Source organism: Rhinatrema bivittatum, chromosome 3 (assembly GCF_901001135.1).
Source record: "Rhinatrema bivittatum chromosome 3, aRhiBiv1.1, whole genome shotgun sequence".
Classification (NCBI taxonomy): domain Eukaryota; kingdom Metazoa; phylum Chordata; class Amphibia; order Gymnophiona; family Rhinatrematidae; genus Rhinatrema; species Rhinatrema bivittatum.
The window spans coordinates 595581287-595606938 of NC_042617.1; the positions used below are offsets into that span (position 1 = coordinate 595581287).

The 25652-nt window shown below is 46.9% G+C and overlaps 1 long non-coding RNA gene across 1 annotated transcript in view; it reads left to right on the plus strand.

Moving 5' to 3' along the window:
- LOC115088448 overlaps positions 1–12995 on the plus strand; it is a 35267-nt gene extending 22272 nt beyond the window's left edge. Inside the window, exons 2-3 of the long non-coding RNA XR_003855781.1 lie at positions 537–694; positions 12858–12995. This is a non-coding gene — a long non-coding RNA (uncharacterized LOC115088448). The remainder of the gene's footprint in view (positions 1–536; positions 695–12857) is intronic.
- Positions 12996–25652: the final 12657 nt, after the last annotated feature.

Below are 25652 nucleotides of genomic sequence, written 5' to 3' on the forward strand. Positions count from 1 at the left end.
CTATGCCCCGCCCTTTTTTGAAAAGTTCTGAGATGTCTGCACAGCTGCATTTACACATGTATCTGGGCTGCTTTTAAAATCTGCTCGGCGTGTGCCAGCCCGACACGTTTGTGCATCCCCTAATTAATACGCATTGGGCTTTTAAAATTCACCTTCAATATCTCAGGAAATTTTACATGCATACTTTTTAAAATCTAAAAGTATGCATGTAAGTGCAAACCCCTTCCCAAAGCCACAGTCAGGAATGCCTCTATTCATTCCAGGTAAACGAGTGAGAACAGGACCTCTACATTCAGGTATACCCACATAAAAGGTGATTTCTGTACATAGAGCATTACTTTACGCACAGAAATGTTTTTACAAACTATCCTTCTTCACATATTCCTCCTTTTTCCTTTCAGTCATACAATCTTACCTCTAAACTGCCTCCTTTCATTGACATACATGGAGAAAAATCTTGTCAGCTTACTTTATGGACCTAGCTATCCTTACAATCAACACCATTTCATTTTGACTACCTTGGCTGCTTCTTTCAGTTTTCAGCTCATTTCTGCCAAGATGAAGACTCTCACGCTCCTTGTCCTCCTTCTTGGCATTTGCATCATGAAGAGTGAAGTTATGGAAAAATGTGAAGTTTATAAAGCTGTGGTGGATGCAGGACTGGATGGCTACAGAGGTTATTCTGCAGCAAACTGTGAGTCTTCTTTTTCCTCTCCTTCTCATTCATTTCTGTCTTTATCTCTTTTGCTTTTACATGGTCTTTTATTCTGCTGCCACTTTTGTTCTTCTTTCCTCCATCTCCCTCTTTCTTTTCTGAGCATCATACCCTCTTACTCTCTCTGCTAATTTTTCTATAACTCTCTCTCATGCAAACTCCCTTTTTCTCTCTTCCTCCCTTTCTCATAAGGCCTTCTGTCTTTCACTCTCCCTCTGTTATTCTCTCTCTTTCTTTTTAAGAGCTCCCTCCTATTCTTGTCTTTTATTCTATCTCTTTCAAAAATTTTCACTCCTTATTTCTCAGTCTTAGGCAGTAACTATTTTGGGGGCCGATGCAATAAAACACACATAAGCAAAATGTGTCCATTAGGAACACACATGTTTTCAATGTTTGCACAATGAATATGTCATTAACCCGGATGCAATATTTAAAGGAATCAAAAATGAAAAGCGTGCGAAAAAGGCATGAGTTGTTCAAAACAGAGCGTTCATAGTACCATATATTTTATTGCATTAGACATCCAATATTGCATCACAAGTGCAATCTGTGTATGTGTATATTTGTCAAAAAGGCTTTTGTCAACTGTAATACAATAAGTAATATTTTTAAATTAAAAAATTAATGATATTTTAATTAAAAAAGCAATATTTGAAACCAGCTTTGCACCCCCAATGTGATGTCAACATGCACAACACAATCCTATCTGTATGGTATATAAATCACTGCAATGAAGTAAACTTTCCTTTTGTGCTGAGTTCAATTGGGACTGTTATTGCCACAGACTGGTGTGAACTGGTTCCTTGAATTCACGCAATTTTTGCTTCAATTTTTTCATTTTCTTCATTTTCCAAAGGTAAGAAGTAGTTGCTTTCTACTTATTTGTATGTCCGCAGACTTGTTTGTTGGTTTTTTTCATGTTATATTTTACCTTTTGTTGGCCTGGAGGAGCAATTGGACGTCCTTGAAGGTGTTATCAAAGCTCACTTCTCAGACACCGATTGGTAGCGAGCACAAACAGGGTCTTTTTTATCGATGACCAATTCCTGGATGTCCACTTAAACATTGTATGAATGGTAGGCAGGCAACTTCCGGGCACTAACATTCTTATCCAGTTTTTTGAGTGTCCTTGAATTCTGGCCCCCAGAAATCGCTTTAGCGACACCCAAGTCTTGGATGTCGAGCCTTGAAGGTGCTATCGATGCTCAATTCTTGGACATTGATTGGTAGAAAATATCCACAAACGGGGTCTTTTTTTATTGATGTCCGAATCCTGAATGTCTACTTTAACATGAATGGTGGTCAGGTAACCTCTGGGCACTAACATTCTTATCCAGCTTTTTTAGCATCCTTGCATTCCAGCCCCCGGAAATCACTTTAGTGTCACCCAAGTCTTGGACGTCGATTTCAGACCCAGGCCTTGTGCGTCAGTACCATACCTGTTAAAGGACCCCCACAGGCTTATAAAAAATGGTCGTTTGTAAACAAGCCTTTTTTTAAAGGACACCCAATTCATGTACGCCAAAGGGTTGGATTTTCATACCATTAAAGCCCACTTTTTTCGTGCTTCCAGAGAAGCCATTGTAATTTCAATGATTGTCTGTCTTATGTTCTTGTGAGTCCCTTTTTCTTATCTGTCCATGCTCTCTGGAATGCCTGTATCTTTGCTGTTCTTATGATAGTCTGTTTTTCTATATGTTCATGCTCTCTGGGAGGCCTTTTTCTCTCTGTCCATGCTTTCTGGGAGGCTTGTGTCTTTGTTGTTCTTCATGATCATCTGTTTTCTCATGTATCATTGCTCTTTTTGAAGCCAATAACAGGAGTACAGTGCTTTTGTTCCCTGTCTCTATTTTAGCAGCAAGCCAGTGAAATAGAGAACAACTGTCACAATGCTGATGTCCAAGTGGACAGACAGTTCAATGGAGGAAAATGAAAGTTGCCTCAGGAGGATAGAAAGGAAGCTGTGCAGGAAAAGTAGGCAGGCCCCAGTGGTCTCCAACGTCCACTGAAGTGTGTATGTGATGTGCGCTTCTCCGATGCTGAGAAGGAGCAGCTGTGTTAGAGCAACTGCATGAACTACAGGATGTTCTTCAAATCCAAGTCTTCCACATCAACCAAGAAGCAAATCTGGACATGGATTGCATGAGAGGTCAGTCTCTGGGGGATCAAGACATTGGATGTGAAGCAGATTCAGCATCTCTGGCATGACACCCACAGAGAGCTTAAAGAGAAGGCGGGCAAAATTGAGGCTTCACAAATGTTGTGTTCAGAGTTGCAGAGTTGGCAATCTGTTGTGTTCGTAGTTGACAGACTGCTTGGGAGTTAGCAATCTGATGTGTTCAGAGTTGCGGAGTTGGCAATCTGTTGGTATTTAGGAGAGTTGTAGGTGGCCTTGGACCTTGGACCAGTGGCAGATGACCACGCCCCCGGGGGAAGATCCTGAGAGGGATCACTGGTCAGGCTCAGAGTATGGAGACAGACACACCCTAGTTCTTTTATTAGACAGTATACTGAACCACCAGAGGTGGCAGTAGTGAGCTGGAATGCCTGGATGGGCTGTAGTCCCTCAGATACTGGAACAGTGATCCCTGGAGGCTGAGCTGTAGAGAAACTGAAATATAGTGAGTAGGCAGGATATGCAGAGTTCATGTATCAAACCAGATGGTAACACTCACACAATGTCTCATAGAAGCCCAGGAGCTGGAATGTAATAGGCCCTCGAGGAGCGAGTACCTGTTCCAGGGAAAGCTCTGAGAGAGTGATGGTATCTCACTGAAGAAGTTAGCAGTAAAGACTTCCAGGCAGAAGAGAGTACGAGTAAGTCTGGGAACGAGGGCCCTCGAGGAGTGAGTACCGGTTCCAAACTGTCACCTGAAAAACAAAGAAGAGAGCGAGGCCCCCGAGGAGCAGATACCCCTGGTAAGTCCGAGGAGGCAGAGTAACTGAGGTAGAGTAACCCTTGCTAACTCAATCTGTTAGCAAATTCTGAGACCTTAAATATCCGTCATGGATGATGTCATCTTTGGAGGACGCCCCCGAGGTTCACACCATTGCCGGTACTTCAGTCAGGCCACGCCACGCCTATGCCCCAGGCCTCCAGGAAACATGGCGGTTCACAGCATCAAGCCAATCCGGGGACGCTGGAGGACTTCGGCAGGAGAACACCGCGGCAGCCAATCTTCCCGCGGATGAAGAGGGAGGCGCCAAAGAGGTAAGGAGGGTGGAAAGAGGGCGTCGGGAACCGATGGACACAACAGTACCCCCCTTCAAAGGGTGAGTTCCTCTTCGGGTATCAGGCTTACGTTTTGAAGGATGCGTGAGGTGGAACTGACGAAGCATCTGTTAATCCAGGATATTGGTCTGAGGCTCCCAAGAGATCACTTCGGGCCGAAACCTTCCCACTTTAGAAGGTATTCAAAAGTCTTGCCTCTTTTATGAACATCCAGAATCTCTGTGATCTTGAGTTCTAATTCATCTTCTGTATTGAAGATAAGTGAGTCTTGAGATATAGAAGATAGTTCATTCGGAGTTGTATCATCTTCGTCTTGAAATATTGAAGAACATTCACTGGTTAGTGTATTGTCTTCATCTTGAACTATTGAAGATCATTCACTGGTTAGTATACCGTCTTCGTCTTGATTTATTGAAGAACATTCACTAGGTGGATTATCGTCTTCATCTTGATGGATTGAAGAACATTCACTGGTTAGTATACCATCTTCATCTTCATGTATTGAAGAACATTCACTGGGTAGAGTATTGTCTTCGTCTTGATGGATTGATGAACATTCACTGGTTAGTGTACCATCTTCATCTACCTTTTCCCCAAGGCAGATATCCGTACCAGCTAGTGGCTCAGATGGTCGGATAAAGTCCTTCCGGAGATTTTCTTCACAATCTTCTGACGTTGCTTTGTTCTCAAATGCTGAGAGAAAATATGCCTGTCCTTTCGGGGGTTCAGTTATAGACTTCTGTTGTCTGGCACAGTTATAGGGGTCCAGTGGAGGAAGAACATCAACTACTTCTTTGGAAAATATATCCCCGAAGGGGGTGTACTGGAGCAGCAGTCCTGATACTGCTGGAGTCACAGGCGTGCTTGTGACAGGCGATATCTCCTTAAGGCATTTCCAATGACATTCTGGGCCCCAGTGGACGAGATCTAGGGATGCCCAGTCAAAATGGGGTTGATGTACTTGCAACCAGGGTAACCCCAGAACGATAGGGTGCACAGTCTTTTCCAGTACAAAGAAAGAGAGCAATTCTGTATGAAGAGCTCCGGTGCGGAGATTAACTGATTCGGTTTGGCAAGTCACATCTCCCGGTAAGGGCTCTCCATGAATGGAGGATAACCGTAATGGGTCTTTCAACTTGATGAGGGGGATCCTCAAATATTCCACTAGACTTCTGAGAATGAAGTTGCCTCCTGCCCCTGAGTCCTCTAGGGCTGGGGTCCATAGGTCAAGGAGACTGGGAGAGAGAGCGTACGAGAGGGTGCAGTAAGGCTTAACAACAGTCTTCCAGTAGGACTTTGGCCAGTCCGTCTTTTCGGCCGAATGGAGCATGTAGAGACATCATGGCCAGACTGACCACAGTACATGCAAAGGCCGTGCTTCATCCAAAATCTTCTCTCCTTGGAAGTCAAGTGTCCATGACCAAGTTGTATAGGTTCATCTGTATCAGCAGCAGGGATTACTGGAACCATCCGAGGTGCAGATGCAGCTCTGGCATGTTTCAACCCAGGTAACACCTTAGGCCGGAGTTCCTTCACCTTGTCCCAGAGTCGTAGATCAATCCGAGTAGCTAAGGCTATTAATTCATCCAGCAAGTCCTTCAAACGGTTATCCAGGCCTCTGCAAAAGAGAGTCTTAAAACATCTGGAGTCCCAGCGTAGTTCTGCCACAAGAGCTTTGAACTCGATGGCAAATTCAGCCAATGATCTGTTGCCTTGCTTCAAATCCACCAAAGCGGAACCGGCTACAGACATACGAGCAGGGTCATCAAAACGGATTTAAACAAGTCCATAAATCCTTCTAGCAAAATAGAGTCCTTGCGTTCCCACAAGGTGGATGCCCAAGATAGGGCTCTACCATCCAGGTATGAAAGGATGTAGGTAATCTTGGAGAGAGCTGTAGGAAATAGAGACGGCTGTAATGCAAAGTGTATGCAGCACTGGTTCAAAAAGCCCGGGTCTTCTGGATTTCTCTGGAAAAGCGGATTGGAGCCTCCAGTGGTACAGCAGTCTTTAAAGTTAACTCCGGTGACTGACCTTCTTGGTTGGAGGCTGTGCCTTGAACCTTCTGTGAGTGTAGCTGATGAAATGCTGCAGTAAGTTTCTCCAAAGCGTCTTGCTGCTCCACAATGCACTGGGCAAGGCCCAGTATGGCCTGCAGCGCACTCAGTTGTGCCGGATCCATGGAGTTAGCAATTTGTTGTGTTCGGAGTTGCAGAGCTGGCAATCTGTTGTGTTCGTACTGGGCAGACTGCTTGGGAGTTAGCAATCTGATGTGTTCAGTGTTGCGGAGTTGGCAATGTGTTGGCATTTAGGAGAGTTGTAGGTGGATCCTTGGACCAGTGGCAGATGACCACGCCCCCGTCACAGATGATGTCATCTTCGGGGGACATCCCTGAGGTTCGCACCATTGCCGGTACTTCAGTCGGAACCGCACCTCACGCGCACCCCTAGGCCTCCAGGAAACATGGCGGTTCGCAGCGTCGAGCTGATCCAGGGACACAGGAGGACTTCAGCAGGAGGACGCCACGGCAGCCAATCTTCCTCCAGATGAAGAGGAAGGTGCCAAAGAGGTAAGGAGGGTGGAGAGAGGGCGTCGGGAACTGATGGACACAACAGTACCCACAAATACAAAGAATCTTCGCCGAATTATTCGGCCGTCTAAAGGAGCAAATTTAAACAAACCCCCCAAACTCCTGACCCCCCCAAGACTTACAAAACTCCCTGGTGGTCCAGCGGGGGATCCGGGAGCCATCTCCTGCACTCACACCCTCGGCTGCCGGTATTCAAAATGGCGCCGATAGCCTTTGACCTTCTATGTCACAGGGGCTACCGGTGCCATTGGTCGGCCCCTGTCACATGGTAAGAGCAATGGATGGCCGGCACCATCTTGTGCTCCTACCATGTGACAGGAGCTGACCAATGACACCGGTAGCAACTGTGACATAGTAAGGGCACCGGCCATCCATTGCTCCTACCATGTGACTGGGGCCGACCAATGGCACCGGTAACCCCTGTGACATAGTAAGGTCGAAGGCTATTCGCACCATTTTGAATACCGGCAGCCGAGGACGTGAGTGCAGGAGATGGCTCCCAGACCCCCCGCTGGACCACCAGGGAGTTTTGGTAAGTCTTGGAGGGGGGAAGGAGGGTGGAGGGTTGTAGTTAATTCAGTTTTAGCCAGGAAACGAATAAGAATAAACACATTAATGTATCGGGGGCCCCCCTTGCTAAATGCAACATATCTGCCCCCCGACGAATACGAATTCCAAATGCAACGTATGGTGTCCCTCTGCACATCCCTATTCTTTTTTTTGGTGCTTGGGTGGTTAACATAACAAATTATTGACTGTCTTATCCTTTCCTGCAGCTGCACCGTCGAACAACGTGACTACTCAGAATGTGAAAGATGGTGTGGAAGGAGATTGAGACTCTCCTTCCATGCTGGAATTCATGTTCCAGGACATTTCTGATAAGCATCCTCCCACTGACAGCAAATTGATTGAGGAGAGCCAGCCTGAGGAAGAATGGACCATAACCTTGCAGGAGGACACCCTGGAAACACAGTCAGTGGAGACTATAGGGGCTTCGGTAGAGACCTATTAGTAAAAATTTGAAACTTATCATTAAAATCATCCATTGTACCTGAAAACTGGAGGATAGCTAATGTAACCCCCATATTTAAAAAGGGCTCCAGGGGAGATCCGGAAAATTACAGACCAGTTAGCCTGACTTCAGTGCCAGGAAAAATAGTGGAAAGTGTTCTAAACATCAAAATCACAGAACATATAGAAAGACAAGGTTTAATGGAACAAAGTCAGCATGGCTTTACCCAAGGCAAGTCTTGCCTCACATATCTGCTTACTTTTTTGAAGGAGTTAATAAACATGTGGATAAAGGTGAACCAGTAGATGTAGTATACTTGGATTTTCAGAAGGCATTTGACAAAGTTCCTCATGAGAGCTTCTAGGAAAAGTAAAAAGTCATGGGATAGGTGGCGATGTCCTTTCATGGATTGCAAGCTGGCTAAAAGACAGGAAACAGAGAGTAGGATTAAATGGACAATTTTCTCAGTGGAAGGGAGTGGGCAGTGCAGTGTTGTGCCTCAGGGATCTGTACTGGGACCCTTACTTTTCAATATATTTATAAATGATCTGGAAAGAAATATGACGAGTGAGGTAATCAAATTTGCAGATGATACAAAATTGTTCAGAGTAGTTAAATCACAAGCAGATTGTGATAAATTGCAGGAAAACCTTATGAGGCTGGAAAATTGGGCATGTAAATGGCAGATGAAATTTAATGTGGACAAGTGCAAGGTGATGCATATAGGGAAAAATAACCCATCCTATAGTTACACAATGTTAGGTTCCATATTAGGTGCTACTATCCAAGAAAGAGATCTAGGCGACATAGTGGATAACACATTGAAATTGTCGGTTCAGTGTGCTGCAGCAGTCAAAAAAGCAAATAGAATGTTGGGAATTATTAGAAAGGGAATGGTGAATAAAACGGAAAATGTCATAATGCCTCTGTATCGCTCCATGGTGAGACCGCACCTTGAATATTGTGTACAATTCTGGTCGCTGCATCTCAAAAAAGATATAATTGCGATGGAGAAGGTACAGAGAAGGGCTACCAAAATGATAAGGGGAATGGAACAGCTCCCCTATGAGGAAAAACTAAAGAGGTTAGGACTTTCCAGCTTGGAGAAGAGATGGCTGAGGGGGGATATGATAGAGCTGTTTAAAATCATGAGAGGTCTAGAACGGGTAGATGTGAATTGGTTATTTACTCTTTCGGAGAACAGAAAGACTAGGGGACACTCCATGAAGTTAGCATGTGGTACATTTAAAACTAATTGGAGGAAGTACTTTTTTACTCAATGCACAATTAAACTCTGGAATTTGTTGCCAGAGGATGTGGTTAGTGCATTTAATATAGCTGTGTTTAAAAAAGGATTGGATAAGTTCTTGGAGGAGAGGTCCATTACCTGCTGTTAAGTTCACTTGGAGAATAGCCACTGCCATTAGCAACGGTAGCATGGAATGGACTTAGTTTTTGGGTGCTTGCCAGTTTCTTATGGCCTGGATTGGCCACTGTTGGAGACAGGATGCTGGGCTTGATGGACCCTTGGTCTGACCCAGTATGGCATGTTCTTATGTAGCATGCAGCAGGCCATAACAATAGATGCAACTTTTTCAGGACTGTACTGGAGGGCACCACCTGACTGTTGCAAGCTTCTGAATCATTCTCTCAGCACACCAAATGTCCACTGAATGATAGACCTAGTGCTGGTATGGGCCTCATTGTACTTTCTTTCACCGCAATGTGTGGGGCAGGAGCGGAGTCAGCAACCACGGCTTACAGCCATAGCCACAATTACCTAATAAAGAGTAAAGCAATATTGCATCAAAGACACTGAAAAGACACCACTAAATACCTATATATACTAATTCATATGGTATATACATAACTGGTTCATTTTATACTACACCCACTTTGTACCAAAATACTTTCTGGTTAAAACAATTAACTTGTACAGTGTCCTGCATTCCTCTTTGCCACTCGGTTGTCTATCAAGACATCTAACAGCTACTGTTACTTACCAAGCAACCAGCCATCACCGTATTTCCCTTTGGGAAAATCAGTTCCAAGTGACAAACAAGCAAGGATGTAGGAATCATGGCAGCTCCTCAGAAACCTCGATACTACATTCAGGATCCATTGCTGTGTATCACAAATCATCTGCACATTCATCAAATGGAATGACTTCCGATTGTGGAATGTACTCTCCTGTTCCAAGCTGGGGTAAGTGCAATATGGTTGCAGTCTATTGTGCCTAATAGGGATGTGAATCGTGTGCCCGATCGTCTTAATGATCGGGTTCGGCTAGAGGGGGAAAAAAATCTGATCGGTGGTGATGTGAATCGGAATCGTTTCCGATTCACATAATTTTTTTTTTAGTGAGGCCCGACCCTTTAAAATTGACCCCTTACCTTCCCCCACCCTCCCGAACCCCCCAAAACTTTTTACAATTACCTGGTGCTCCAGTGGGGGCGTGGGGGTTCGGGAGGGTGGGGGTAGGTAAGGGATTAGTTTTATAGGGTCGGGGTGGGTTTAGGGGTTGTTTTGGTGTGCCAGTTTTCCCCGCCCTCCCCCTCCCCCGATTTATGATTTTTCACGATACATCAGGGGAATTTCTATTGTATCGCGACTCTTAATGATTTTTGATGATTTAAAAAATATCTGATAATTTTTTTAAATCGTCAAAAAACGATTCACATCCCTAGTGCCTAATACATTGGGCATCCCAGCTATGTCAAAGAATCCATGCCAGATCTCCTGCAGTTGCCCTGGGTCCACTGGGAAATAAATATACTGTTGCATATGTTTCATCCTAGCCCTCAAGACTTGTCCAAAGCGCTGTGAGACTGAGAACTGATTCATCCCGCAAACCAGTCCTACTGTATTCTAGAAACTTCCTATAGTGAAAAAAGGCAAGGCACACAGAAGTTTCATCAACCCAGGGACCCGCATGCTTGTGAAAGGCAATTGGATCAATATCATTGCGCAAGTCCTCATATAGGGTCTCAATTGCACTAGAGCCGAGATGGTATCTTCACACCACTTCTGATTCAGGTAATCCAGGGAGAGTTGTGCATGGCCAAATAAGATGCTGCTTGCAGGGTCTATAGTTGGCTCTGGGTTGCACTTGAAAACATAACAACATAAGTAACATAAGACATGCCATACTAGGTCAGACCAAGGGTCCATCAGATGCTTTTTAAACACAGTTAGACCAACCACATCCTCAGCATATCACAGCTATGTGGTGGGTAGGATCCAAAAGCACTGAAAACTTCAGGGTTCATAAAAGTCCTTGTTAATTAAAGACACCCAAGGCCTGAGGTTTTCACAGATGACTTGGAATTTGGCATCCATTGTTCTAGTAATGGCCGATCAACTTTTAGGTGTCTTTTTGATGATGTTACCAACGCCAAAGTCCAGGGTGTCTTGTGATGGCCCCAGAAATGGACATCCAATTGACAAGTTTTTAATAAGGATTTAAAAGGATTTAAGCCATTTGCTAACCTGTGCCTTTGCCATCACATGGTCCTTTGGTCTTCTGTCATTGGCAGGATTATTTGATATCACCCTCGCTTGTGTGCCTTTTGTGGCTACCCTAATTCTTGCTTGCAGACACAAAAAGAAGGTCAGCATGACAAGGAAGTAAACAGTTTCAATTGAAAAGCAGGAAACCTTCAGGAAACTCCATTAGCTCCAGCACAATAACACCAACTGCCACTAGCTCCAGTACACTAACACTAGGATAAGGCAGGCGCAACATTTTGAACGTAAGTAAACTCACTATGGAAGCACAAAATTTCAGTGCATGTTACTGCATCAGGTACTAATAGTGCATGTTACTGCATCAGGTACTAATAGACAATTCTCGCATGTTTTTTTTAATTATTATTTTATTGATTTTCACAATACAACATCACCTTTAGGAAACAAACATGAAAATATAGTACCACTGTAATCCAGTCAGTACTGATAACCAAACAATCATAGATTAGAGATCAGGACAGTGATCATTAAACTTAATTGTCACATTTAAATTAGATTAGCATGCTATTGGTGCTATTCCCTACACACAGATATTGTGAGCGCAGTATGGACATCTTAATCCAGATATTGCATTGGCATTCCTTTGGTGCTTAAAAAATGTGCTTCCAATCACGCGCTCACCACCGCAGTAAATGGAATGCCCACATTTGCATCGGCCCCTGTATCTTCCCTTTTCTGTCACCTAATCTCTCATTTTCTGGCTTTTCTTTATAAATGCACAGATACTCTTCTCCCAGAAGCATTTTCTTGGGAATATACATTAATGAAAGATATTTACTTTTTGCCCTAATAATGGGGCGGATTTTCAGAGCCCTGCTCGCGTAAATCCGCCCAAAACCGGGCGGATTTACGCGAGCAGGGCCCTGCGCGCCGGGAAGCCTATTTTACATAGGCCTCCCGGCGCGCGCAGAGCCCCGGGACTCGCGTAAGTCCCGGGGTTCTCGGAGGGGGGCGTGTCGGGGGCGTGTCGGGGGGCGGGCCCGGTCGTCGCGGCGTTCCGGGGGCGTGTCGGCAGCGTTTTGGGGGCGGGTACGGGGGCGTGGCTACAGCCCGGGGGCGTGGCCACGCCCTCCGTACCCGCCCCCAGGTCGCGGCCCGGCGCACAGCAGGCCCGCTGGCGCGCGGGGATTTACGTCTCCCTCCGGGAGGCGTAAATCCCCCGACAAAGGTAAGGGGGGGGTGTAGACATGGCCGGGTGGGTGGGGTTAGGTAGGGGAAGGGAGGGTAAGGTGAGGGGAGGGCAAGGAAAGTTCCCTCCGAGGCCGCTCCGATTTCGGAGCGGCCTTGGAGGGAACGGGGGGAGGCAGCGCGGCTCGGCGCGCGCAGGCTATACAAAATCGATAGCCTTGCGCGCGCCGATCCAGGATTTTAGTGGATACGCGCGGCTCCGCGCGTATCTACTAAAATCCAGCGTACTTTTGCTTGAGTCTGATGCACAAGCAAAAGTAGGCTGATCGCGCTTCTTTTAAAATCTACCCCAATATGTGCATGTGTGTAACTACCAATGCAATTCTTAATGCCTTATGATTCTTTATGGGGTTTACAATACCTTTTTATGGACCAGCATAAGAGATATTGAAATATACTGATTATCAATCAATCATCTGAAGAAATGTTGTTTTGAAAGCTCATGCACATGCAACATCTTTAGATAAATCTGATGTTGATCCCATAAAGGTTTCACAATGCTTAGAGAATTCAGTTCTCTACTGGACCAATACAGATTTTAGGCTTCTGTTCTCATTACGTTTTGATAACTTTTTCATTTTGTTTTCACAGATGTTTGTCTGGCATACTATAGCAGTGATTATGACACATCATTAAACAAAAGTCCACATGAATTTGGGATATTTCAGATTAACAGCTACTGGTGGTGCAATGTCAATCCAGAAGACAACAAAGCTTGCAAAATATCATGCAGTTGTATGTAAAATGTTATTTTATTTTTTAAATATACGAGACAGGAAATATTGAGGTAACCCCTATTCAGGGTGATTAAGAACAAAAGAACATAAAAACATGCCATACTGGGTCAGACCAAGGGTCCATCAAGCCCAGCATCCTGTTTCCAACAGTGGCCAATCCAGGCCATAAGAACCTGGCAAGTATCCAAAAACTAAGTCTATCTCATGCTACTGTTGCTAGTTTTAGCAGTGGCTTCTAAGTCAACTTAATTAATAGAAGGTAATGGACTTCTCCTCCAAGAACTTATCCAATCTTTTTTTAAACACAGCTACCTCTACCTCTAATATGCTTCAGAATGACTCCCCACAGACCAACTGTTATGCATGCTACAAAGTTTCAATGCAAAATGTTATAAAGTACCAATTCTAAAAGTTATAAAGTTCAATGCAATATGTTACAAAGTTCAATGTAAAATTTTAAAGAGTTCAGTCTTAAATGTCTCAATGTTCCATTGTAAAACAAGAAGTCTACACTAATAGACTCCTCTGTTACACTGTAAACCAATGTGATATGTTGATGAACATTGGTATAGAAAAACAAACAAATAGATAAATAAATAAATACAGCTACACTAACTGTACTAACCATATCCTCTTTCAAAAAATTCCAGAATTTAATTGTGCATTGAGTGAAAAACAACTTATTTAACGCTTTTATATACCGACATTTGTATGGTACATCACATCGGTTTACAGTACAACTTATGAAGGATGAGAGGTACTTTCTCCGATTAGTTTAAATGTGCCACATGCTAACTTCATGGAGTGCCCCCTAGTCTTCTATTATCTGAAAGAGTAAATAACTGATTCACATCTACCCGTTCTAGACCTCTCGTGATTTTAAACACCTCTATCATATCCCCTCTCAGCCGTCTCTTCTCCAAGCTGAACAGCCCTAACTCTTCTGCTTTCCTCATAGGGGAGCTGTTCCATCCCCTTTATCCATCGCAACTATATCTTTTTTGACATGTGGTGACCAGAATTGTACACAGTAGTCAAGGTGTGGTCTCACCATGGAGTGATATAGAGGCATTATGACATTTTACATTTATTAACCATTCCCTTTCTAATAATTCCTAACATTCTGTTTGCTTTTTTGATTGCTGCAGCACACTGAGTCAATGATTTTAAAGTATTATCCACTATGATGCCTAGATCTTTTTCCTGGGTGGTAACTCCTAATATGGAACCTAATATCATGTAACTACAGCAAGAGTTATTTTTCCCTATATGCAACACTTGCACTTGTCCACATTAAATTTCATCTGCTTTTTGGATGCCCAATCTTCCAGTCTTGCAAGGTCCTTCTGTAATGTATCACAATCTGTTTGATTTAACTACTCTGAAAAATTTTGTATCATCCGCAAATTTGATAACCTCACTCGTCGTATTCCTTTCCAGATCATTTATAAATATATTGAAAAGCACCGGTCCAAGTACAGATCCCTGAGGCACTCCACTGTTTATCCTTTTCCACTGAGAAAATTGACCATTTAATCCTTCTCTCTGTTTCCTATCTTTTAACAAGTTTGTATTCCACAAAAGGACATCACCAATTATCCCATGACTTTTTACTTTTCCTAGAAACCTCCCATGAGGAACTTTGTCAAACGCAGAAGCAGGGGAGGATGACCCGGGACCTGTGGGAGTCTTGGTGGGGTGAGCAGGTCTGGTCGCGAGCCGAGCACAGATGGGACGTGCAACAGTACCCCCCTCCTAGGCCTCCCTCTCCTTGGGCGAGGCTTGTCTGGGTGTGCTCTATGGAACCCCCGTAGGAGATCCTTGTCGAGGATGTTTTGTGAGGTCTCCCAGGAGTTTTCTTCGGCCCCATACCCTTCCCAGGCAATGAGATATTCCCAGCGGCCTCAACAGCGACGGACATAGAGGACCTCTCTTACCTGGAGGGTGTTGTCAGGTTCTGTGAAGACCTGTGGAGGTGGAGGATCTCTGCAAGAAGGCCAGGAGCATGAGTGGTTTTAATAGGGAGACGTGAAAAGTATTGTGGATACCCATGGATTGTGGCAACTGGAGTTGGTAGGTTACCACTCTGAAACGATGGAGGATTGGGAATGGCCCAATATACGTCAGTGCTAGGTGAGGGGAAGGTAGTCACAGTCTAATGTGTCTGGTACTTAACCACGCCTTTTGGCCGGGTCTGAAGAGTGGAGCTGACCGCCGATGAGCGACATCAACTTTTTTGGAATGTTCGGCAGCTTGGGTCAGACACTCCTTCACTTGGTTCCATACATTGTGGATGGTCTGTGCTGTGAATTGAGCCACTGGCGAAGGCACGGAGAGGGGTACTGGCAAGGATAGTCGTGGCTGATGGCCAAACACCACTGAAAATGGAGAGACGTCCGTGGTGGCAGCAATATGTGTGTTGTGTGACAACTCGGCCCATGGTAGCATGTCGGCCCAATTGTCCTGTTGGTCATTTACATAAGAACTTAGGATGGTCTTTAGTGTCCAATTAGTTCTTTCTGCTTGGCCATTAGCCTGAGGGTGGTAGGCCGAGGTGAAGCTCAGGGTGATATTAAATTTCTGGCATAAGGATCGCCAGTATTTCACAGCAAACTGTGGCCCTCGGTCCAAAACTATTTCCTTAGGTAGGCCATGCAGTTGGAAGATGTGCCTCAGGAATAATTTAGCAAGTTTAGGAGCCAATGGAAGATTCCGCAGAGGAATAAAATGTCCCATCTTAGAGAAACGGTCAATGATGACCCAGATGATGGTGTTATCTTGTGATGGGGGCAGATCGGTGATAAAATCAGTTGAAATACTGGACCAGGGTTCGGTGGGTGCTGGAAGTGGTTGGAGAAGTCCCCATGGCTAACCTGTGGGAGGTTTTTGTTGTGCACATTCAGGTCATGAATCAACGTAATTATGGGAATCTGTGACCATGCTGGGCCACCAGTAGAACTGTCTTAACATTTACAAGGTTCTGGCTCAACCAGGATGACCGGCTAGCTTTGAGTCATGGGCCCAGTGAAGTACACACTCACGTAGTCGGCGTGGGATGACTGTCTTTCCGGCGGGTACCGTAGTGGTAACTGCAAAGGACACACAAGCCGGATCAATAATGTGTCTTGGGGTGTCCAGTGTGTCTTCGGATTCAAGGGAGAACGAGAGTGTATCTGCATGGAGGTTCTTCGATGCTGGCCGGTAGAAAACCTCGAAATTGAATCGCTAGAAGAATAATGCCTATCGGACTTGTCTCAGATTTAATAATTGTGCCTCTTTTAGGTGCTCCAGATTCTTGTGATCTGTGAATATAGTAATTTTGTGTTGTGCACTTTCTAGCCATGGGCGCCACTCCTGGAGTGCTAGTTTGATGGCTAGGAGTTCACGGTCTCCAATTGTGTAATTTTGCTCCGCAGGCGAAAATTTGTGGGAATAGAATGAGTATGGTAGCAATGTACCCTTGGAGGAGTACTGACTCATCACTGCCCTGGCTCCAATGGCAGATGCGTCGACTTCAACGACAAATGGGCGGTATGGGTCTGGATGTCATAAAAAGGGACCAGAACAAAAAGCTTCTTTTAATGCATGGAATGCAGCTTGGGCCTTGGGTCTCCAAACACAGAGATTGGTTCCTTTCTTGGTCATTGCAGTGAGTGCAGCAGCTAACGTGGAATAGTTGGCAATAAAGCTCCTATAATAATTCGTGAATCTAAGGAATATTTGTAAGGCACGGAGGCCTACTGGCTGGGGCCAGTCGTGAATCCCTTGAAGCTTTTCAGGATCCATAGTAAACCCTTGATCGGAAATGATATATCCTACGAAGGGCAGATGCTTTTGTTCAAAGATGCATTTCTCTATTTATTTTATTTATTTAAAGATTTTCGCATAGAGGTGATTCTCTATGAGGCATTGAAGAACAGTTCTGACATGAGAGCGATGGGATTTCAAGTCCTTTGAGAAGATCAAGATGTCATCTAGGTATACAACTATGAATGAATAAAGTAGATCTCAGAGGATTTCATTCATCAGGCATTGAAACACCGCAGGGGCATTGCAAAGGCTGAAAGGCATCACTATGTACTCATAGTGGCCAACCCTGGTGTTGAAAGTGGTCTTCCATATATCCTCAGGCTGGATGCATACGATATTGTAAGCTCCTCGTAGATCACGTTTCATGAAGATCTGGGCCCCTTGCAGGCGGTCAAACAATTCACTGATGAGGGGTAACGGGTAGCAATCCTTGTGGGTGATGGCGTTCAGCCCTTGATAGTTGATACAAGGGCATAGTCCTCCATCCTTCTTCTTGATGAAGAACAAGCCTGCTTCTGTTGGAGAGTCAGAGGGTATGATGAACCCTTTCTTGAGATTCTCTTTGATGTACTCGGACATTGCCTGGGTCTCAGGAAGTGAGAGTGGATAGGTTCAACCTCTGGGAGGTGTAGTGCCAGGCAGACGTTCGATAGGACAATTAAATTTTCGGAGTGGAGGCAGTGTATCTGCCTTTTGCTTAGAGAAGACATCTTCAAAGTCAGAGTACTGACCCAGTAGGCCGGCGAGGGTTGTAGTCTTCAGGACAATAACTGCTGGGGAGACTTGTTTTAAGCAGTGTTTCTGGCATTGCGGGCCCCACTGGACCAGCTGGAGGGATTTCCAGTCGAATTGAGGTCTATGTGTTTGATACCAAGGAAGGCCCAGTATAACTGGGTGTGTGGAGTGTTTCAAAACATACAAGGATATTTCTTCCTCGTGGAGGGTTCCCATGGTGAGGTGGAAGGCCACCGTGTGATGCGTGATGCGTCCGGGGAGGTGTTCCCCTTGGATAGATGCAATGCGGAGAGGCACCTCTAGGAGTTGCATGGGGATTTTCAAGAGGTTGATGATGTTGTCCATGATGAAGCTGCCACTTGCTCCAGTGTCAATAAGATCGGTGGTAGCGAAGGAACGGTGGTGGCAGACTTGGGGGCCGATGACTGTAACGCCCAAGCTCAGGTCCCCGCCGAGTTTAGGCTTTGAGGTTTTCTGGACAGACCGGACATGACTGCCTCAGGTGTCTGGAAACACCACAGTATAAGCAGAGGCCCTGCTTCTTGTGCCAAAGACGCTCTTCAGGAGCAACCGCCCATGGTTGACTTGCATAGGTTCCTTGGTAGATGGAGGTGGTGCCGGTTAAGCTTTCAACTGAGGGCTTGGGGAAGGTGCTGGGCATTGAGCAGGAGGCCGGGATGCTTTCCCTTCATGGTGCGTTGCTGGAGGTGATGGTCAATTTTCCCAGCAAGGGAAATCAGGTACTCTAAAGACATGGGATTCTCACAGACAATGAGCTCATCTTTGAGAGCAGGAGATAGGCCTTCTAGATAGAGTGCCCGGAGTCAGTCCTCTTGCCATCCCAGTTCCATAGCCAGTGTCCGGAACTCCACTGTAAACTCAGAGAGGGATCTTGAGCCTTGACGGAGATGGAGAAGGTGATGGCCCGCAACCGCCTGATGACCAGGATCTTCCAAGGTCTGCTTGAAGGTGGTGATGAACTGGGACAGTTGAGTGAGGATGGGGTCAGAACACTCCCTAAGTGCGGAAGCCCATGCTAGGGCCTTCTCCTCAAGGGGTGAGAGGATAAAAGTGATTTTTGTGGATTCCTTCAGGAACAATGATGGCTGAAGGGCAAATTGTATGAAGCACTGGTTGAGGAAGCCTCGGCAGAGGCATGGACCCCCATTGAAATGAGGTGGAGCTGGCAGCACCAGTAATGCTCTCAGTAGCAAGGTAGACATCAGGTCTGTGGGGTTAGCCATTACTGCATCCTACATTTGAGAGCGGAGTTCTTCTACTGAAGATGCTAGTGTCTCTAGGGCTCGTCGTTGCTCTTTGATAGTTGTGGACAGACCCAGAATGGTCCATATGGCGGGAGAGTCCACCAAGTCCATGGCCTTGGCAACCTGTTGCACCGGGAGGTGGACCCTTGCAGGATTGGTAGGCTCCCTCGTCATACCCAGAGAGCGCCTGCCCCCAGGAGGCAGACCACAAGAGGAGGCAGAGGCTAGCTGGAGCTTCACCAATAGCAACCCAGGGTTCCCTCATGTTGAGCCCTTGTTTAACCAGTCCGCCTGGTCTTAGGTGGGCCTCGCAGGATCTCCGTGAGAGAAAGTTCAGAGGTGTGCCCACCACGATCAAGGGTGCATGATCGATGTTCAGGCTAGAAGTCCGGGGTGCCAGAGAAGGCCAGAATAGAGTCTCTGAATGTATGGCAAGAATCAAGGCCAGAGTCAAGGTAGCGTAGTCAGCCAAAACAGTGGTCAATACCAGTGGTCAGCACAAGGATAGTCAGCCAAAGCAGGGGTCAAGTTTCAAAGGTCAGTCCGTGGGTAGTCAGCCAAAGAAGGGGGTCATGTTCCAGGCGGCAGTCAGATGTGGTCAGTGGTCAGGCAGAGGTCAGTTCCAGGCAGCGGGCAGACATGGTCGAGGAAACAGAGGTCAAATCCAGGCGGCGATCAATGTAGTCAAGAACAGGCAGAGGTCAGTACCGAGAACACAGTCTGAGAGGTACTACCTGGTGAGACGAAGAAACAGGAGGACGCAGGAACAGAAGGACGCTGGAACTGAAGGATGCTAGAACAGAAGGATACTGGAACAGGACTGGAACAAGACTGGAATGAGACTGGAACAAGGCTGGAACAGACACTGGAAACACAGAGGCAAACTAGAAATCACAGCGTGATCGACCAGATTACCAAGGCAAGGAAGTGCAGGCAGGCACTTCCTTTTGAGCAGTGTTCAATCAGGGCGTGCCACGGAACTGGGATCCACACCTGGCCCTTTAAGGGGCTGGGTGGTCCGCTCGCACGCGCCTAGGGGCGGGGCAAATGCCACGGAGGACGCCGAGCCCCACCGTGAGGCCTGGCTGGAGGTGGAAGGCCAGGCGACCACCGCCGCGGGATACCGAAGCCTAGCTGAGCTTGCTGCAGAAGCAGGGGAGGATGACCCGGGACCTGTGGGAGTTTTGGTGGGGTAAGTAGGCCCAGACGCGAGCCAAGCGCGGATGGGACGCGCAACAGACTGTGCTTCTAGGATGGTATTTTTTAACAATGACCACGCCTCTTGCACACTTTTTACCTTTGTAGCTGCTCCTTTCAGTTTTTTTTAAATATTTTTCTCATTTTATCAAGTTTCCCTTTCCCTGACCTTTACTGGGGCCACAATAATTCCCAAGGCAAAATCCCAAATTTACAGTCACCAGTCCTTTTTGCCTCAGAGTATGGGCTATTTTCTAATTGGAGGAAGGTGATCCTTCACGGTTGCTTTTTGAAGTTTGATTAGCATAGAAAGTAAGTTCTTTCAAACTGGTTGTTTGCCAGTTAGAGTCCACCCACTCAGCCTAAGTCCTCATTTACTTATATGGTTTTCCAAGACAAAAATCAGGTCTATCTGAAATCTTTCACAATTAAATTAAATGATAATCTAAGAGATACAGGTGTCCCACATAGAAATAAAAGATTTGAGACATTGACTAGGGATGTGCATTTGTTTAAAATGAGTGGGTAAACTGCAATAAACTGGGGATTTTCATTTTTTTAAATGAAATGAATAGACAGTGCTCCTGAAAATAATGAAAATTCATTTGCATTTGTTTTTTAATTCCATTAAAGTCTATGGGGCAAACAAAACTGAATAGATTTTTTTCTACACAAGGCAAGCCATTGAAGACAGACAGAATGGAGCTAGGATGGGAGGGACATAGAAGGAGCAGGACCAATCATGGTCAAGGATTTTTTCAACCAGCCTAGCTTAGCTGGAACCTGTATGGATTGACAATGAGCTCCTCATTTTTTTTTAACCTGAAACTGAAAAGGAATATTAAACTTTGAGCAGTCACAATTTTGTATTCAGTCATTTCTCTGCTGGATTTCAGACAGAAAGGTTGCACTTCTAAAGTTCTATTTTAGAGCCAAAAAAAAGTTGTAAAAAAATATTTAGAAAGGAAAGGAAGTGCATAAGTTAGGAAAATGTCCCATATTTCCTTTAAAAATCCTGATCTCTGAATAAAACTGCTCACAGGTCCCAAATTTGTCTACAGAAGCAAACTCTTAGCCAAGAAATTCTGACATGAAACCAAAACTTCTTCTTTTATGTGGTTTATTGCAAAAAGTACAGCTCTAGTTTGCTCCCCTCATCCTACACAGGCAGTTCACTATTTACTTTTCATTTTTTACTACACACATACACAGCCAATCAATGCATTATTCTTTGATTACCCTCTTCCTTTCATCATATTCTCATAACATCATCACTTCAAAGAGCCAGTAATGGCCAAAGATGCATTGATTAGTAATTAGTATGTGTTACGGTTGTGGACCCTTGGGCCGGTTGGAACAGAAGATGGTGCGCTGTGGGGAACCACGGCAAGCGTCCCAACCGGGAGGCAGCTTGGAGGATTCAGGGAAGGCTTCGGCCCTAGGACAAGGTGGAGTCCTATGTGACCAAGGACTCAGCAAAGGCTGAGAGGACGGACGATGTTGGGCCCCGGTGACTGAAGAGTCTTCACCCTGGAAGCCAGTACTCCCCCAGGAGGAGCCTGTAGGAGTCCAGCTGCTCTGACTTTTGGAGATTCACCCTGGAAGCCGAAGCCTCCCCAGGAGGCGCCCGTAGGGGCCCGGCCGCTGGGACTTAGGCAAATTTTTTGGGCCAGCGAAGACCAGGAAGGAAGCTGAGTCGGAAGCTGGGAGTCGGAGGAGAAACCAAGCCAGGGATGAGGCAGAAGACGGAGTCGTGGACGGAGCCGGGTCGGAGCCAGAGGTCAGAGCAAGCCAAGCCAGGGACAGAAGCTGAAGGTGAAGTCGTGGACGAAGCCGGGTCAGAACCAGAGGTCAGAAGCAGATACCAGAGACAAGGGACGAAGACGGAGAACAAGTCAGGAGTCAAGCCGGGTCGAGAACAGAGAGCAATCCAGGAGAACGCAGCAAGTAGAGATCAGGAAACCTGAGGAACCTCGTTGTAAGGCGAAGATCTTCTCTCAGCTGCAGGGTAATATACCTTGCAGCGTCTGACATCATCTTCTGGGCTGTCCTCGGTTTCCCGCGCTGCCCCCTTTAAGAGGGAGTCCCTGCGCCCGCGCGTCTAGGGGGCGGGGCCAGAGACAGGAGTCGGCAGCGTCTCCGTCATGGTGGAGACACCACGGCAGGCTGCAGAACAGGCCCTGGAGGCTGAAGAGAGATTCGCGCGGGCCGAGCCATCCCCGAGGTGAGTGGAGGGGCCGGGGCATGGCCCGGTCCCGTAACAGTACCCCTCTCCTACGCCCTCTCTCTGGAGGCCTGAGTTTACCTGGGAGGTCGAGATGAAACTGGCGGAGGAGGGTTTTTATCCAAAATATTGGAAGAGGGTTCCCAGGAGTTTTCCTCTGGGCCGTACCCCTCCCACAAGAGAAGGTACCCCCACCTGCGACGATGGAACCGGACGTCTAGTACTTCCTTTACTGTATAGGTGCCGTCGGCCTCCGTTTCATTAGTAGTGGGTTCTGGAGGCTTTTCATGAAAGGAGGAGAGTACCACTGGCTTGAGCAAAGACACGTGGAACACGTTGTGAATCCGTAGAGTTGAAGGTAATCGCAGGCGGTAGGACACTGCTCCAACACGGTCCACTACTGAAAATGGGCCATACTTGGGAGCCAGGCGCATAGACGGAACCCGTAAGCGAATATTCTTGGTACTCAACCAGACTTTACTTCCTGGGAGGAAGACCGGAGCCGGCCACCGTAGCCTGTCGGCGTACTTCTTTGCCTTGGCAGAAGCAACTTGGAGCTTCTCTTGGGTAGACGTCCATAGGAAGCGCAGCTGCTGGGCAGTAAGCTGAACCACCGGAGAGGAGACTGTCAGGGGCAAAAGTAATGGAGGCCTAGGACTCTTCCCGTAGATGAGTTGAAACGGGGACTGGTCAGTAACAGAGTGCTTGTGTCGATTATAAGAGAACTCAGCCCAGGGTAGAAGGGTGACCCAGTCATCCTGCAGATCCCCAACAAAAGCTCGAAGAAAGGCCTTCAGTGTACGATTAGTCCATTCGGCCTGGCCATTGGCCTGGGGATGGAAGGCCGTAGTGAGATCCAGGCACACCCTGAACTTCCGGCAGAGGGCCCTCCAGTACTTCGCCGTAAACTGCGGCCCACGGTCTGAGGTAATGTGCGAAGGCAGGCCATGTAGACGGAATACATGTTGAATGAAAAGGTTGGCTAGTTCTGGCACTGAGGGTAACTTGGCGAGAGGCACAAAATGGGCCATCTCTGAAAAGCGGTCGACTGTGATCCAGATCACGGTTTTTCCTTCGGAAACTGGTAGATCCACAATAAAATCCATGGCCAGGTGAGTCCAGGGCTCCGTGGGAGTGGGCAGTGGCTGTAGGAGCCCCCAGGGACGTCCATGCAGAGATTTTTGTTGGGCACAGGTAGGGCATGATTGGACATAATGGCATATGTCCTCCTTGACCCGCGGCCACCAATAGAACTCAGTCAGGAGTTCCAGAGTCCCAGCGATCCCTGGATGCCTGGCTGTCAGCGAGTCGTGGACCCAGGCTAAAACTTTCTTGCGGGAACGGGTCGGCACCACAGTCTTGCCCGCCGGAGCCACCTTGGAAGCTGCTAGCAAGACCTTGGCTGGATCCAAGATGTACTGAGGTGGGTTGAGCGCATCCTCAGGCTCTGATGTACGGGAGAGTGCATACGCTTGGATATTCTTTGCCGCCGGTCGATAATGGAGAGAGAAGTCGAACCGACTAAAGAAGAGTGACCAGCGTGCCTGCCGGGGGTTAAGGCATTGAGCGGGGCACAAGTACTCAAGGTTCTTGTGATCGGTGTAAACGACGATTGGGTGCAGAGTGCCTTTAAGCCATTGGCGCCATTTTTCGAATGCTAACTTGATAGCCAGTAGCTCCTTAATCACCGATACCATAATTCCTCTCCCGCCGGGGTGAATTTACAAGAGTAGCATGAACATGGCAGGAGCTTGTTTCCTGCAGACAACTGGCTTAGTACTGCCCCTACGGCTATGTCCGAAGCATCTACTTCCATGAAGAACTGGCGTTGGGGGTCTGGATGACGCAGGCAGGTGTCCTGAAGGAACGCCTCTTTTAAGTCTTGCAAGGCCCATATGGCCGCCATCAGCCAATTCTTGGCATCGGCCCCTTTCTTGGTGAGGGCTGTCAGAGGAGCCACCATCTGAGAGTAGTGGGGAATGAATTGCTGATAAAAATTGGCGAACCATAGGAATCGTTGGAGTGCCTTCACCCCCTGGAGTTGTGGCCAGTCTTGAATTGCAGCCACCTTTTCAGGATCCATCAAGAAGCCAGTAGCCGAGACAATGTACCTCAGGAAGGGTAATGAATCCCGTTCGAAAACGCACTTTTCCAATTTGGCATAAAGCTGATTTTCTCGCAATAGGAGCAGTACTCACCAGACGTCTTGACGGTGCGTTTCCAAGTCTTTGGAATAGATAAGGACATCGTCTAGGTAGACTATGACCGAAGAGTGTAGCATGTCTCTGAGGACCTCATTCATGAGGTTTTGAAAAACCACTGGGGCATTACAGAGGTCGAAGGGCATAACCAAGTATTCATAATGGCCATCCCTTGTGTTGAATGTGGTTTTAGATTCATCCCCGGGACGAATCCGAACCAGGTTATAGGCTCCTCGGAGATCCAATTTAGTAAATATCTTGGCCCCTTGTAACCTGTCCAAGAGTTCTGGTATCAGAGGCAGAGGGTACCGATCACGGCGGGTAATGCCTGTTCAAGCCACGGTAGTCTATGCAGGGGTGGAGTGACCCATCTTTCTTGGCCACGAAGAAGAAGCCTGCTCCTGCCGGGGACTTAGATGGCCGAATGAACCCCTCGATCCAGGTTCTCCCGGATGTATGCAGACATGGCTTGGGTCTCAGGAAGGGACAAGAGATATACCCGACCTCGTGGGGGTGTGGTACCGGGCAGAAGATTAATCGCACAATCAAATGGGCGATGTTCGGGGAGAATCTCGGCTTTCTCCTTGGAGAAAACATCATGGAACTCCTGATAATGCGGAGGTAACACCAAGGGAGTCGTCAGGAGCAGCACCGGGGCTCGAAGCACCTTAGTCAGGCAGGAGTTAAAGTAGGCAGGCCCCCAGGAAGCCACCTGGAGGGAATCCCTTGCGATGACAGGCGAGTGTTTCCGGAGCCAGGGCAGCCCTAAGATGATTGGATGCATTGATCTATCTAAAATGAGAAAGGAAATCTCCTCCTGGTGCAGAATGCCAGTACGTAAGGTGAGCGGTTGGGTGCATGTAGCAATGGTGCCTGAAAGAAGTCTCCCCTGGATGGAGGAAATGCGGAGTGGAGGATTTTGGGGTTGCACACAATCCGGAGTTGCAGAGCTAGCTCCTGAAGGATGAAATTCTCTCCAGCCCCAGAGTCAATCAGGGCCTGAGTCTCAAACTCTTCCTCCAGGAGAAGTAAGGTTACTGGAATGAAGCATGGGGAGTCGGTAGTGGTGTGACCTAGGGTGAGCTCCCCAACTATCCCTAGGTCCGAGCGCTTCCCGGGCGCTCGCTACAACGGGCAAGGATGTGACCTCTTCCACCGCAGTACAAGCAAAGGCCCAGCGAGCGACGTCTCCTTCTTTCCTCTTGGGAGAGGGGTCC